Here is a 13,899-nt window from a genome sequence, read left to right as displayed (position 1 = left end):
TCTTCTGCTAAAGGAGCCCACTCTAGGCAATATTTACTTGAATGTCCATGACCATACAACTAGACAACTAATTGTCACTATAGACGGTACCAGAGTTCACTTAATCTGATTGTTTTACATTTTAATTGATATCCAATGCCGCTAAGTTGTTGTGTCCTAAATCCTATGCAGCCAACCGCCACCAGATCAACCATCTATCTTGAGAAACACCATAAATCTGTTAATCTATATATAATGTTAACACTATTATAATTAGTTCTTTTAAAGATCGTGGATACAAGTGGCGAAAATTAACTTTCTCTGAGGGGTGGATGGGCTTTCCCATTGGGTGAAAAGTTGAGTCATTTGGAAGGGGCGGAGTAGGAAGAGTTGAGCCGCTGCTCTTCCACATCGAAAGGAGCCAGCTGAAGTGGCTGGGGATGGTGTTCCGGCCGGGCACATCCTACTGGGAGGAGGACCCAGGATAGACCAAGACAAGATGGAAAGATGCTATCTCTCAACTGGCCTGGGTACACCTTGATGTATCCCAGGATATGCTGGAAGGAATGTGCTGAGAGGGAAGTCTGGGCTGCTGCCCCTGTGACCCAACGTCAGATAAACAGAAGAAAAGGCTAGATGATGCGTAATTTTTTAACTGAACTTTTATTGAAGTGGTTCGAACAGTGTGCAGCATTCATAATGCATGGCACAATGTGCCACTCTTCAGTTGTAGTTTTAGTTTAGTTTTTCTAATTTGTCATATTTAATAATATGTGAACATCTTTTCTAGTAGCATATTTTCATATCATATATAACTTTGGTTTATTTGAATTGTTTTCCTTCTTTATTGTCTGTTTGGATTATAACATGCAACATTAACAATGCATGGTGCGAGGTATTATAGGCAACATGATCAGTTTTTGACATCAATATGGTTCTTAAGTAAAACTTGATATCTGAGTGTTTCATAGTTTTAGACTAGTCGGTAAGTCTAATTATTTTTTCCTCGTTTAGTCAACTAAGAAATTACTGGCCTGGAACATCTCTATCGACTATTAATGGAAGTGTTTATTACAGTGTTTTCATTTTAAATGTATATTAAAAAGTTTATAGTGCAGTAAAAGCTTTTGTTCTTTGCTCTGTTGAAACCCATTTTATTATACTTGACATAATTTTAAGTACAACTATTTTCCATTATTTTTTTAAAATGTGGATATAGTCCATGTGTAGCATTCATTCCATTATTTAGTAAATTGTGCTTAAATGTTTACTGGAAAATATTGATTAGAAAAAGTTGTTGATCATAAATTAAAAAAAAAAAAAAGAAATATTCAATTCAATTTTATTTATATAGCGCCAAATTACAACAACAGTTGCCTCAAGGCGCTTTATATTGTAAGGTATACCCTACAATAATACATACAGAGAAAAACCCAACAATCATATGACCCCCTTTGAGCAGGCACTTTGGCAACATTGGGAAGGAAAAACTCCCTTTTAACAGGAAGAAACCTCGGGAACCAGGCTTACGGTGGGGTGGCCATGTGCCGCGACCGGTTGGGGTGAGAGAAGGAAGACAGAATAAAAGACATGCTGTGGAAGAGAGACAGAGATTAATAACAAATGTGATTCAATGCAGAGGTCTGTTAACACATAATGAGTGAGAAAGGTGACTGAAAAGGAAATACTCAACTCATCATGGGAATCCCCCAGCAGCCTACGTCTATTGCAGCATAACTAAGGGAGGATTCAGGGTCACCTGGTCCAGCCCTAACTATATGCTTTAGAAAAAAGTAACGTTTTAAGCCTAATCTTAAAAGTAGAGATAGTGTCTGTCTCCTGAATCCAAATGGGAAGCTGGTTCCATAGAAGAGGGACCTGAAAACTGAAGGCTCTCCCTCCCATTCTACTTTTTAATACTCTAGGAACAACAAGTAGGCCTGCAGTGCGAGAGCAAATTGCTCTAATGGGGTGATATGGTACTACTATTAAGATAAGATGGGGCCTGATTAAATAAGACCTTGTATGTGAGGAGCAGGATTTTGAATTCAATTCTGGATTTAACAGGAAGCCAATGAAGGGAAGCCAATATAGGAGAAATATGCTCTCTGTTTCTAGTCCCTGTCAGTACTCTTGCTGCAGCATTTTGAATTAACTGAAGGCTTTTCAGGGAGTTTTTAGGACATCCTAATAATAATGAATTACACTAGTCCAGCCTAGAAGTAATAAATGCATTAACTAGTTTTTCAGCATCACTCTGAGACAGGATATTTCTAATTAATATAGTTTTTAATTGGCCTTTATAGCATTATTGCCACTTTAGCTTTCAGATGAATCTATTGACCTTGAAGGAGAGGTCAGAGGTCAAGTATAAAAACTGTAGTTTAAATATTTTTTGGTACCTACTATTTGTTGACAATGCACACCGCACTTGTAATAATCATAGTTTCTAAGGAATAAGGCTTTTTTCAACTTTCAACCAGTTGACCATGAAAACACTGGTGGACGTTTTAATGAATTGCTAACATGACCCCACTCTACAGTTTGTTCAAAATTCACTAGAATTCTTTTAAAACTATCCTGTCTACAGTCAGAATGACAAGCACACACGCAAATTCTACCAAAGGCAATGATGCTACACAGAAATTAGGATTCCAAAATATCAAGAACTAACTCTAGCTGCAATAAAAAAAAGAAAAAATCTCAAATATGAAAAAATGAGGACTAAAAACAACAACATTCACAGACCATGACATCACACAAGTTGCAGTTTGATTGATAAATAAAATTAATTAATTAAATCTGCATGTCTCAATAATTTGTGACTATAAACTAGACCAGCAAGTTTCATAGCTGATTAAAGGATGTCTGTCTTTTATTCCTTTAAAGAATAAAGTGTTTCACATGAATCAGATTCAGTGCGTCATTTCATGATTTCCCTGGTAAAAAAATATATAAATAATGTGGCTGAACTGTTTCACACATCTTATAAACCTTCTGTAGAGCAGAGGCATATAGTCCTAACAGCACCATCTGACTGCCCAGCTTTCAGTGAGTAACCCTCTGATAGTACTAGCTGACCAGTCAACAGTAACAGCTGACTCCAACTGGCTGGCTAACAGGCACAGGCTGAGCGGCTAGCAAGGGTGACTGCAGCTCCTAGGATCTGAGAAAGGGGAAGACTGTGGGATTACAATTAAAAGCCTTTGTGCTATTTTTTTTTTTTTTTGTATAAAGAAAAAAGCCTTTGTGCCTGAAGGTGGTCCTAAAGCCTGCCTGTAATTTTATCCAACTTCAAATAAAATAATACTAGTTAACATATTTGGGAATTAATTGTGTCAGAAGCTAACATTAGCGCTCCAGATAATTGTTAATCCAAGTTTATTCCCATCATAGCTGCAAATGCTAAACTCTAAAGCTAAGCATGCCAAATGCAAAATAAATTCAAATATAGCCAGCTAAAGCTACAGATGGCAGTATTAAATGATACATATTGATATTTAGTCATATTTTGTTCAGTCAAACATAACGGTTGATACTAACAAGAATCTCTCCTGTGTCCTTACTGGCAAAAGTGGCAAAAGCATCAAAAAGTAAAAAATAATTAATTAATTAAAAACAAAAGCAATGCTTGATGTACATGTTGAGAAGTAAAAAAAATTAAAATGATACAAAAGCAGTGTCTGTCATTTGTCATCTGTGACCTCAGATAAGAAAATGAAACACTGACCTCTGCTGCATTAAGCTCACATTTGGGCTTTTGTTCCGTTCCATATTAGTTTCTCTCCCTCTTTTTTTATTTGTTTTTTAAATCAAGTTGCACAGTTCTTTACTTTTCACAGCCCAAATGTCCTGGTACTTGTAATACTTGTGTAATACCACAGTGTAGTCTGCCACAACTAGACTAAAAGCTAACAGACTTTCCAAAATAACAATATGTGTTTTGCTGCATTTATAGACAGGTAGGCAAAAGGACCCATCATGAGTAGAGCAAAGAAATATAGACTGCTCAGGGTGATCCTTGTCATTTTAAAATGACTATAAGAGACTTTAGAGAGCCTGGTTGGAGCTTTTCTGTTTTTATCCCATGTCCCACCACTGGGGCACACAAACCATGGAAACATATTGATTCAACATAACTATGTTAAGATGAAATGTAATTGACAATTAAAGAACAGCATGAAGAAAATATGTCCACCTAACAAAGCAAGGGTTCTAAATCCAGGATAAACACATGCAACCACTGTATTCTGCTGTTATCACCAGGATAGTTTGCATATTGGTGAAGCAGAAAATGTTAATACACTTTACTCCCAGCAATTAGCAAAAAAGGACATGAGTACAATCAAACTCGTTGATGTAACAACCCTGTTTCCCTGCTTTGTAACAGAGCTTAAATGAAAAACTTAAGATTAACATAGAGTTTTTCCTCTGTTATAACTGATGCACTGTTATTGAATATTGTACTATAAAAGGCATTAATATGACACAATAATGAGTGAAAGAGTTCTTTTATTCTTACATTATTCTTATATTCACAGTTTAAAACTTTAAATATTACAAATGCACTTTGTAAGATTGAAATGAAAGTCCCAATTTTAATAGACTCACACTATTATGCACTGTTTGGATACAATATTGTGGTGATTAATGAGTGTTTTCATATTTTATAGATTTCAAACAATTTTAAAACAATGCTCAGGAGGAAATATCTCAGAGTTACCCCAGTGCGTGTGCTTCATGTGGTCCATGGTGAGTTAAACAGGAATTATTGGCGCCACCGGAGAAATCGGTTGGCCTCACTTCCTCTTTTGCTGCTGTGTCACATGACCTCTTAGTTTCTTGTTCCTTCATGTTGTTTCCTTGCACCATTAGTTTTATTTTTGTTTTGGTTTTGGTCATGTATTTACAACAATGTGAACTAGAAAGCACACTCTCCGGACACAATAAAATATTATCTGGAACTCAGCAGGTTCTAAAATTAGGTAAATAAAACCTCAGACAAAGGTTTTATGACACATGACATATTACAAGGTGGCATTATTCATTTAACAAAAACATGGAGGCAAAGTGCAAAAGGAGTGTGAAAAACTAAGTACATCCGTACTTATACCAAATGACGGTAAGCATCAGCCAGACAATGTTGCACTTGATAAACTGATAAACAGGAAGAAGACGTTTTGTCAGTTTGCTGGTCTGAAGCAGTCAGGTGAGTCTTAACACCTTGACAAGGATGAAAGACAAGAAAATGTTGCTGCTCATGAATCTGAGAAGGTATAAGTAATTTCCAAACAACTGCAAGTCCACAGTTTCCAGTCTTCCCAGGAGTGGATGACCCAACAACTCCACCCTGAGGTTAGACCGCAATGCTCAGAGAAACTGAGGCAGATGAGTAAATCTACAACAGAATGGCTGAAAAACAAAAGAACCAAAGTGTTGCAATGCCCCGGTCAAAGTCCATAAATGCTATGGTGGGACCTCAAGAGAGCAGTGCATAAACGAACGTCAGCAAACCTCAATAAACTGAAGCAATGCTGCCAGGCTTCCTCCACAACAATGTGAGAGACCAATCATTTTAGAACTTGCTAAGGACCAGCTGATTTTTTTTTTTTACCTTATCCTGATAAAACAGGGGGAAAAAACCCTTAAAACCCTTTTTCTTTTTCACATAACTGTAAGTTGCTTTTGCTTTTGTATTAACTGATTATTGATAAAATACAGGAAAAACAATTTGTCTTGCCCTTTTGTTATAGCCTTATGAGCCACATTGTGACAGAAGGTAATAAACAAAATAGGGATTAGGATTAAAAAACTGTATTTAATGAGAATTTTTACTGCTTAAAGACTGAAAAAAGGCTGTCAGTAAAATAGTCAGGTGACACCACATGGTGTCTGGTAGAGTAGGACGTTCACATCATTACCATGATGCATTGTTTTTCCAAAATGTCCATTATAGCTCAGTCAATGAAAAGTTGATCTGGTGCTACCATGATCATAGTTTATTCAGTATTGCCTTTTTAGACTTTTAGACTGCAACTGATTGAGTTTTTGGAGGTTGTTTAAGGTGGAAGTTTTGTCCAGAGGTTAATTTCTGCGTCTGATTTTTTGTTGCAATAAATATAAACCAAGTAAAAGGCATAAAGCTAAGGCAGTGTGCCCATGCCGTGTTTTCCGTGGAGCAACAAAATGCTCCTAGTAGCATGTCTTGCCACTTGAGAGGCAACTTAATACTTACTTGTGTTGTTATTTTGAGACTTCTTTCTATATTAATTTTTATTTCATTGGTCACAGGGACATAAAAAGTCCATGTCTAGGATCACCTGTCAAATTTGATTTAAAGAAGGCATAAAAAGGTCTGCTAAAAAGCACATTTTTTCCACCTTAAAATACTCCCAGCACCACCTTTGCAGTTACATATTTCTCCCACAGATTTAAATTCATGATTCTTTGAGTGCCATGGCTCTCTACTATAAAATCTATGTAAAACGCTCTTAAAATGCGAAATATTGTTTTAGTAAGTGAAAACAAGAAATTACCCCTGAAGGGCTTTTTATGAAGGTCTTTGTTGCACCATCTGTGGTGAGCTGTTTCCCACAGTGGGGTCACGGGGTCAGGGTAGGCTTTGTTTGTCTTACAACCTCACGGCTAGCCCATCCTCCCAAAGTCGGGGGTTATCGCAGTGGAGAGAAGGAAATCACGGCATTTTCACTTTTCTTTATGTGGTTAATGTCTTAGCAATGTGTTAAATGAGAAGAATGATAAAATGTGAGTTAAAGATGAGCTCATTTGGAGATTTCTTTGTGTATTCACTGTTTGCTGGGTCAAAACAAAGGAAGAGTGTTGATTATAACCACAAAAGGAGCAAAAAGTACCACAAACCCAACAAAAACTACTCAAATATTTCATGGGATGCATGATCAGAGGCGATAGATTTGCTAATCTGATCTAAGAGAAGCATGCTAACAGCAGCTCTTACCTGAATAACATTCCAACATTTCTGTTTCTTCACACTGTTCCAGCTAATTTATTTTGGCCCTCAAAAGGAAAAAATGTCCCTGCTGCAACTGTTTCGTGACAAGAGTAATTGTAAAAAAGCAAAACAGCACATGTGGAAAAAAGAAGTGGTGTAGGAACGGAAGAAGAGAGGGATTGGTTATCGCTTTCAGCATAGGTTTTAATTTTTGAAAAGTATCTTTTACCCCATGAAAACGCTCAGAGGTCAGAGACATGTTCCCTGACTTATTCTATTTTTTGTCCAAATAAAAAGAGCAAACTTCAGAATCCTGATCTGTTCGCTTTTCTTCATTGCAGCCATCACATACTCCTTTAAAGGCTTATAGACACAACCTCACTCATTCATGTGTACACTTACACATGCAGACACACACACGTGCACAAAAACATGAACACACACCAAATGTACCGCCTTCGATTAGATTGCATATACATCTTATTTTAATTTACACTGAACTTTGACTGTACTTGAGATTGTTCATATATTTTTGCATTTAAGAAAATGTTTTCTTTAAAAAATAACATTTTAATATGACATGTAAATGCAATCACAAAGTTTAGTTGTTTTTTATTTTAGTGCTGCTGTATGAAGAAAAACTTTAAAACACTTCAATTTCTAACATTTCTAAAATTCACATTTAATTTTCACTGGAAAACACAGCCAATGTTTATCTTCAGTCTATACATTGTAACCATATTCACACATATACGGAACATCATATCATATTAATGTCATTAATCATGTATATAGATTATTTTAGGGTGTTAAATAATTATCTTATATTTATTTTATTGCTTTAAAACACCTTTTACATTTACAAACATCATTATGTCCATAATCCTGTCATAGTAATGTTCAAATCTGTGACAAACTAGTTAAACTGCTGGACTGAATTTTTGAAGCCTTTGAACCCTGAAAAAAAAAAAAATCTAAATTCAGTCAGTAATAGCTGTGGGTCAAAGTGAATTTATCTCTTGGTTTATCCTACAGTAAAACATTTCTGCCCAATCAGTGCCAAAGATTACTGGAGCTGTTATGGCATATGGCAGCCCAGCACCTTACTAAAGCCTATTCACTGTAGCTATGAGTTTCAGACATCACCAGTGCATTAAAGGGTCTTTAACCTGACTAATACAAAATCTGTAATGTAAGATTTGTCCCATGTGAGAAGAGTGCAGATCATTGTTTGGAGAATTCAGAGCAAGCAAATGGGTGTCTTGTCTGGTCTGCTCTCTGTTTAACCCAGGCTGTACCCTAGCAGACTATTTAATGTAGTGAAAAAACATCTGAAGTAGATTATGTGTTGCTGCATGCTACATGTGAGGAAGGGCAGGACCTACTTGGAGTTAATGCCAAAACGAGCTAAGACTAAAATCAATAAGAATAACTTTAATCATCCCAGAAGGAAATTCATAAAGTTTTAGCTCCTCCCTTAAGCCAGCATTGCTCTGACTGTCTGGGATGAGCATATTAGGGATCTCGCTGACATCATGCAAAGTTAGAAGTAAAAAAAAAAAATTTTTTTAGAGGAGTCTGAAGTGTGAGCTTTTGGCTCATACCGATTATTTATATTCATAAGAGAAAAAATTATCACCTGTTAAATGATCCGGTTTTACAAAACAAAACAAAAAGAAAAAAAAAGTGGAAATTGGACCGTTAATATACAGCACCATATTTGGTAAAACAACACAAAGCAACAACAAATAAAACACGGAGCAAGTCATATGAGTACAAACACCTCGCACAAACTGTGAAGCACAGTGATTTGGGCTTGTTTTGGGCACCTTGCAGGCACTGAGTTGCCCGTGAACACCTCTGTGGACCGAAGTATTGTGGAATCAGATATAAGGTTGTCTGCCTGACACCTGAAGCTTGGCTCAAACTGGGCTCGGGGGTAATTCTGTAACACAATGGCTGAAAAGGAAAAGAGTCAAGGTGTCAAAGTCCAAACCCTAACCCGACTGAAATGCAGTGGTGGGACCTTAAGATCAATACCTGCAAACCTCAGTGAACTGAAACAGCTGTAACAAAGTGGGAGACTGATAAAGTCATACAGAAAACAATTAGCTCAAGCATTTTTTTTTTTTTGCCTTAGTTATTGTTAGAAAAATAACGGCATGGTGTAATGTATCTTATGTAGGTTAAACAATTTGAAGACTTCCAGATGACCAGATATTTTTTTAATTTTGTCCTGATATGAAGAAACCCAGAATTAAAAAACGGTACACTTTCTTTTTCACATGACTCTACTATGCCACCTACATGATTTCAGAGTTTGTCCATGAGCAGCCACCATCATAATCATATGCAGAAAAAAACAAGCAAGTTTATTGGTTGACTTTAAGCTAATTTATATTGTTTTTTTTAACTGCAGTTTGTTAGCATCTGTAGTTAAATAGTTGAATTTCAATGTGAAAAACACAGTAGGTGAAGGAACTTCAGACACCATATTGTGACGATTTGCTCCGCAGAAATGGACTCCTGCTGTTTCGTGAATAAAATAACAATACCGACAGAGCGCATGAACTATTACATGCAATCAACAGTCATTACAATAATAATCACTTAATATCAACATGTTTCAGGGGGGATGCTCAAAAGATCTCTCAGAAGAATGTGGGCAGAGAAGAGGGAGTAACAAGTGGTCTGAGAACGAGGAGGAAAAATCTGAAAAGGGGAAGAAAACAGAGACAAAGGTCAGCGGGAGCATTTAGGGGATAAGGCTTAAAAGGACAGAGCCTGACAGGTGCAATCAGATGTGCCACACAGCCGTTGTAAAGTGGATGTCAGTGGAGCTACAGGGGGCCGCCGTAAGCATGTCACAGCCAATCAAGAGGGCTGAATAAGAGCTGTGGAGTGTCTGGGCAACAGGGAGTGTTTGTGCCTCTCCACACTGAGCCTATTACAGCTGAGAGGTATCAGCGTGATCAAGGAACCAAATCCAGGTGGTGCTGATGGATCCCACACATGTTAGAGGGCAGTGGTTGAGTGCCTCGGCCACATGAAAATCGAGGTTTTTGACTGTTCAGATCACGCTTCGGGGGCTTTGCTGTGATGACTGTTGGCTTTTTGACACCCTGTGCTTGTTTATGGCTCGACTTGCAGACTTTGAAGCCACTTTGTTCGTGCCTGTCAATTTAGTAAGCAGATGTTGTGTCACAGATAAAGCTTTAGTTTATGAGCAGTGGTTAGGTCATGCACACAATGTGGCTTTGTGAGGTGATAACAGGCTTCCTCTGGGGCCCCTCGCAGCAGACAGGGAAGTCGCCTGAAAGGGAGGGACAGCGGGTACATAGCTTAAAGACTGTTGTGTAAAAGGGAGCAAGTCATAAATACACAGTTAACTTTTACTTCCTATTAACTGCCACATTTAAACCTGCAGTGAGAAGTTTTTGGGTGGGGCCACTTGAGGGCAGCAGAAACAAGAAAAGATTAATAACTCCAGAACAAACTCTTCTTTTAATCTGTTTTTGGTCTCAACCACCCCCTGATGAAATATCTGGCTCTTTAGCTGGTATGGGTGGTAGCATGTTGTAATGTGGTGGCCTGTGTGTAAAAATGGATGTTCTTCCTAAACATTATTTATGCAGTGGCTTTGTTTACCCTCATTTAATGCTAACAGCCTGCATTCAGTCCCATCCTGACTGATCTACTGACAAAATTACAAAGAAACATTAAAAGCTCACTGTAATTGTCCAAAAACGTATGGGTCTATCTGGAAAAGACAATAAGTTTTGGTGCAGAACAAGAGTTTTCAATTCTCTGTTAGCCTGTTATTGATTATAGCTGTTTAAACACGAACACACACACACACACACACACACACACACACACACACACACACACACACACACACACACACACACACACACAGAGAGAGAGAAAAGGAAGTTTAATGGCTGCTGCTCGCCTCATTTCTCCTCTCCTCGTGCAGTGTGCTCATCCACACCCCCTCATGGATTTGCACAGAAAATGACAGTGAGGAAAGTGTGGACACCCCCCACCCCGCTCCCCTCCAGCTCTCTAATTCCGTGTCAACCCGGCGCACGTGGGGAGGGAGCGAGCTCGCACTTCAGAGCAGAGAGGTCTGCAGAGAGCCAGGGCCCGTCATTGTCCCTCCCTCCTCCCCTCATGATTAGCCACAATCATCCACCCTGCATGGCCCATCGTTTCCTGTTACTTAGTTACCAGTTGCCATGATTTGCCGGGGCCGCCTGTGTTTCCATGGTGCCCGTTCTGCCGTCTCCTGGCTACCTCGCGGCTGCGCTGTCCCGATGGCCTGCCGCCACCCCGGGCCCCCGACCCACTGCTCCCTGCCTCACCGCCTCATGGTCCCATAAGGACTGTCAGTGTGACCGTCACCACGCCAGGCTGGTAATGCAACTTCTGGCTTCTGCTCCATGTGGCAGCACACTGAGCAGACAAAGAGGGAATTGATATAATAGAGAGTACATGCAGACAGCCGGCTCCCTCTCTCCTTTACACAGCTTAATCTCATCCCATCTCAGCAGCGTATGAGAAGAATTAGAGACAAAATACTCAAAAAGTATAATGACTGAAGGGATAAATAAATCTTAGTCTTATCCGCTTTCAATAAAATCCCTTTTGAGATCCCTAATTTTTTGGTTTGAATAATACTTTTTATAGTAGCACTACTTGTCCCAGGAATCCATCTCAATGTAAGATATTGTGAGAAATTTGGATTAGGTTTTTTTGTTTGGTTATGTCATTTTTGTCATGCAGGTGTGTTTCCTGGATTCCCCCATCCCTGAAATAAACACACCCAGAAAATATTTTCATTTGATCATTCTTTTAGTCTAGGCTTTTTTTCCTCTTTTTTTCTCTTTTCTTTTCTTTTGAAAAACTAACCAATAGAAAGCATCAGAAATATCCAATCAGCTAATCACATGGAAGCAGCTCAGTCTATTTATGCCTGTCAAGATAACATTCTGATATTTAAACCAAGCATCAGGATGGGAAAGAAAGGTAATTTACGTGGCTTTAAACATGGGATGGTTGTTAGTGATGCACAGGCTGGTCTGAGTATTTCAGTAAATACTGCCACTCACTGGAAAAAGCCCATGAGCATGTCTGAAAAAGCCAAAGGAGAATTGCCAGACTGCTTCAGGCTCATACTAAGGCAACAGTAACTCAAATAACCATTCATTAGACACAAGGTATGCATAAGAGCATCTCTGCACAACACTGAAAAAGATGCGCTACAGCAGCAGAAGACCACACCAGGTCCACGCCAAAATCACCAGTCTTGCCCAGGACATCTTTCTAGCACAGGGATTTTTTAATATTACCCTTTTACCTCAGTTGTGGTGAGATGAATAAAAATGACAGTAGAGTTTCAACCCTACTTTTTACTTTTAAATCTACTCCATAAACAGTTTGCACCACAGGTTTATGATGCTAACACTGCAGGGGGGTAGAGCGCTGATGGCTGTGACATTTCAAACAATTACATTCAGCATGCAACACACAATGAGACTGAAGTTAAAATAGGTAAAGTAAAAAACTTGCTGTTTATTTAGGAAGCGACTGGTACGATCTGTGTATGTGGTGTCATGATCGGCTTATTTTGAGTTTTCCTTTATTCATTATTCTCTATGGTTTTGTACTCCCTGGTGTTTGTTTGAGTTTCACCCTCCCATGTCAAGTCGTTAGATGTTTCCCTGTTTGTGTGTGTTACCAGCCAGTTTCTGGATTCTGTTTGTCTGCCCTTGTGTTTCCCAGTTTATGTCTTCGATTCAGTGGATTGTAATTGCTTTCTTTGTGGATTTTTTTTTCTCATCTTACAGATTTTGGTTTCCAGTTTAAATTAAAGATCAGTTATATGTTTACCTGTTCTGCCTGATAATCCTGCATCTGTGTCCTGTTTCTCACTGAACCATGACATGTAGGAGAGGATATTACGTGGCTGTGTGGTCACAAGCATTGCGTAATCAAATAAGGTGTCAGTTAAATGCATTTAAAAATATGTGAGCAATTCCCTTCTTGATTGTGATAATATTTCTTACTTCGTAAAGAGGGCCTGACCTGATCTCCGTGGTATGTGGAAAAAATGATGAACTGTGAAACAACATTGATGATTTAACCATGTTTACTAAAATTAAAATTATTTTACACATGCAGAGTCATATTGAGTCGTCTAAAAAGAAAGTGCACCATTTTCCATTTCTAAGGTTTTACATTTAAGGGTATAATAAATTATATCATTAGTTATTTAACAAAAATTATAACTCAGAAGCAGTGTGTGAAAATCTTCATACACTCTTACTGCTACCATAGGAATTAAGCAGGTAAGTAGCAGCCAGGCGCTGCTACTGATTGATTAACTAATCATCAGCCAGCATGAGCACCTCTATAAAAGTAAAGTCTGGTAGTCGGGTCTGGAGCATTCAGGTGTGTGTTAACACAGCGCTGTGGAGTAAAGACATCAACAGCATCTTAAAGCAGCTGCTGCTGTCCATCAGTCTGGGAAGGGTTATAAGGTCACTTCCAAACAATTTGAAGTTCATCTTTCTAAAGGGAGAAATTATTCACAAGTGGAAAACACTCAAGACAGTTGCCAATCTTCCCAGAAGTGGACGTCCCAGCAAATTCACTCCAAGGTCAGACTGTGCAGTGGTCAGTGAAACTGCAAAAACCCCAGAGCGTAGATCAAAGTTATTGATTCATTAATGCATCGCTTTAATGTTGCTTTTGGAGATTATTTTGATTCTTTTATAGATTTATTTATAATAATAAAGCATGCATAATAGTTAAAAAGATTTATATTTTAATAACGATGAAATTATAAGTAAGGATTCCCCTACGGTGTTTAATGCAGAAGTATAAATCCCCAAGTACATCATGTAAGTGGGCCTACTTACTTTAGAAGAAGTGTACAGACCATG

Source organism: Simochromis diagramma, unplaced genomic scaffold, assembly GCF_900408965.1.
Source record: "Simochromis diagramma unplaced genomic scaffold, fSimDia1.1 OVJJ01000545.1, whole genome shotgun sequence".
Classification (NCBI taxonomy): Eukaryota; Metazoa; Chordata; class Actinopteri; order Cichliformes; family Cichlidae; genus Simochromis; species Simochromis diagramma.
The sequence above is the reverse complement of the archived record's forward strand: the minus strand, read 5'-3'. Positions refer to the sequence as shown.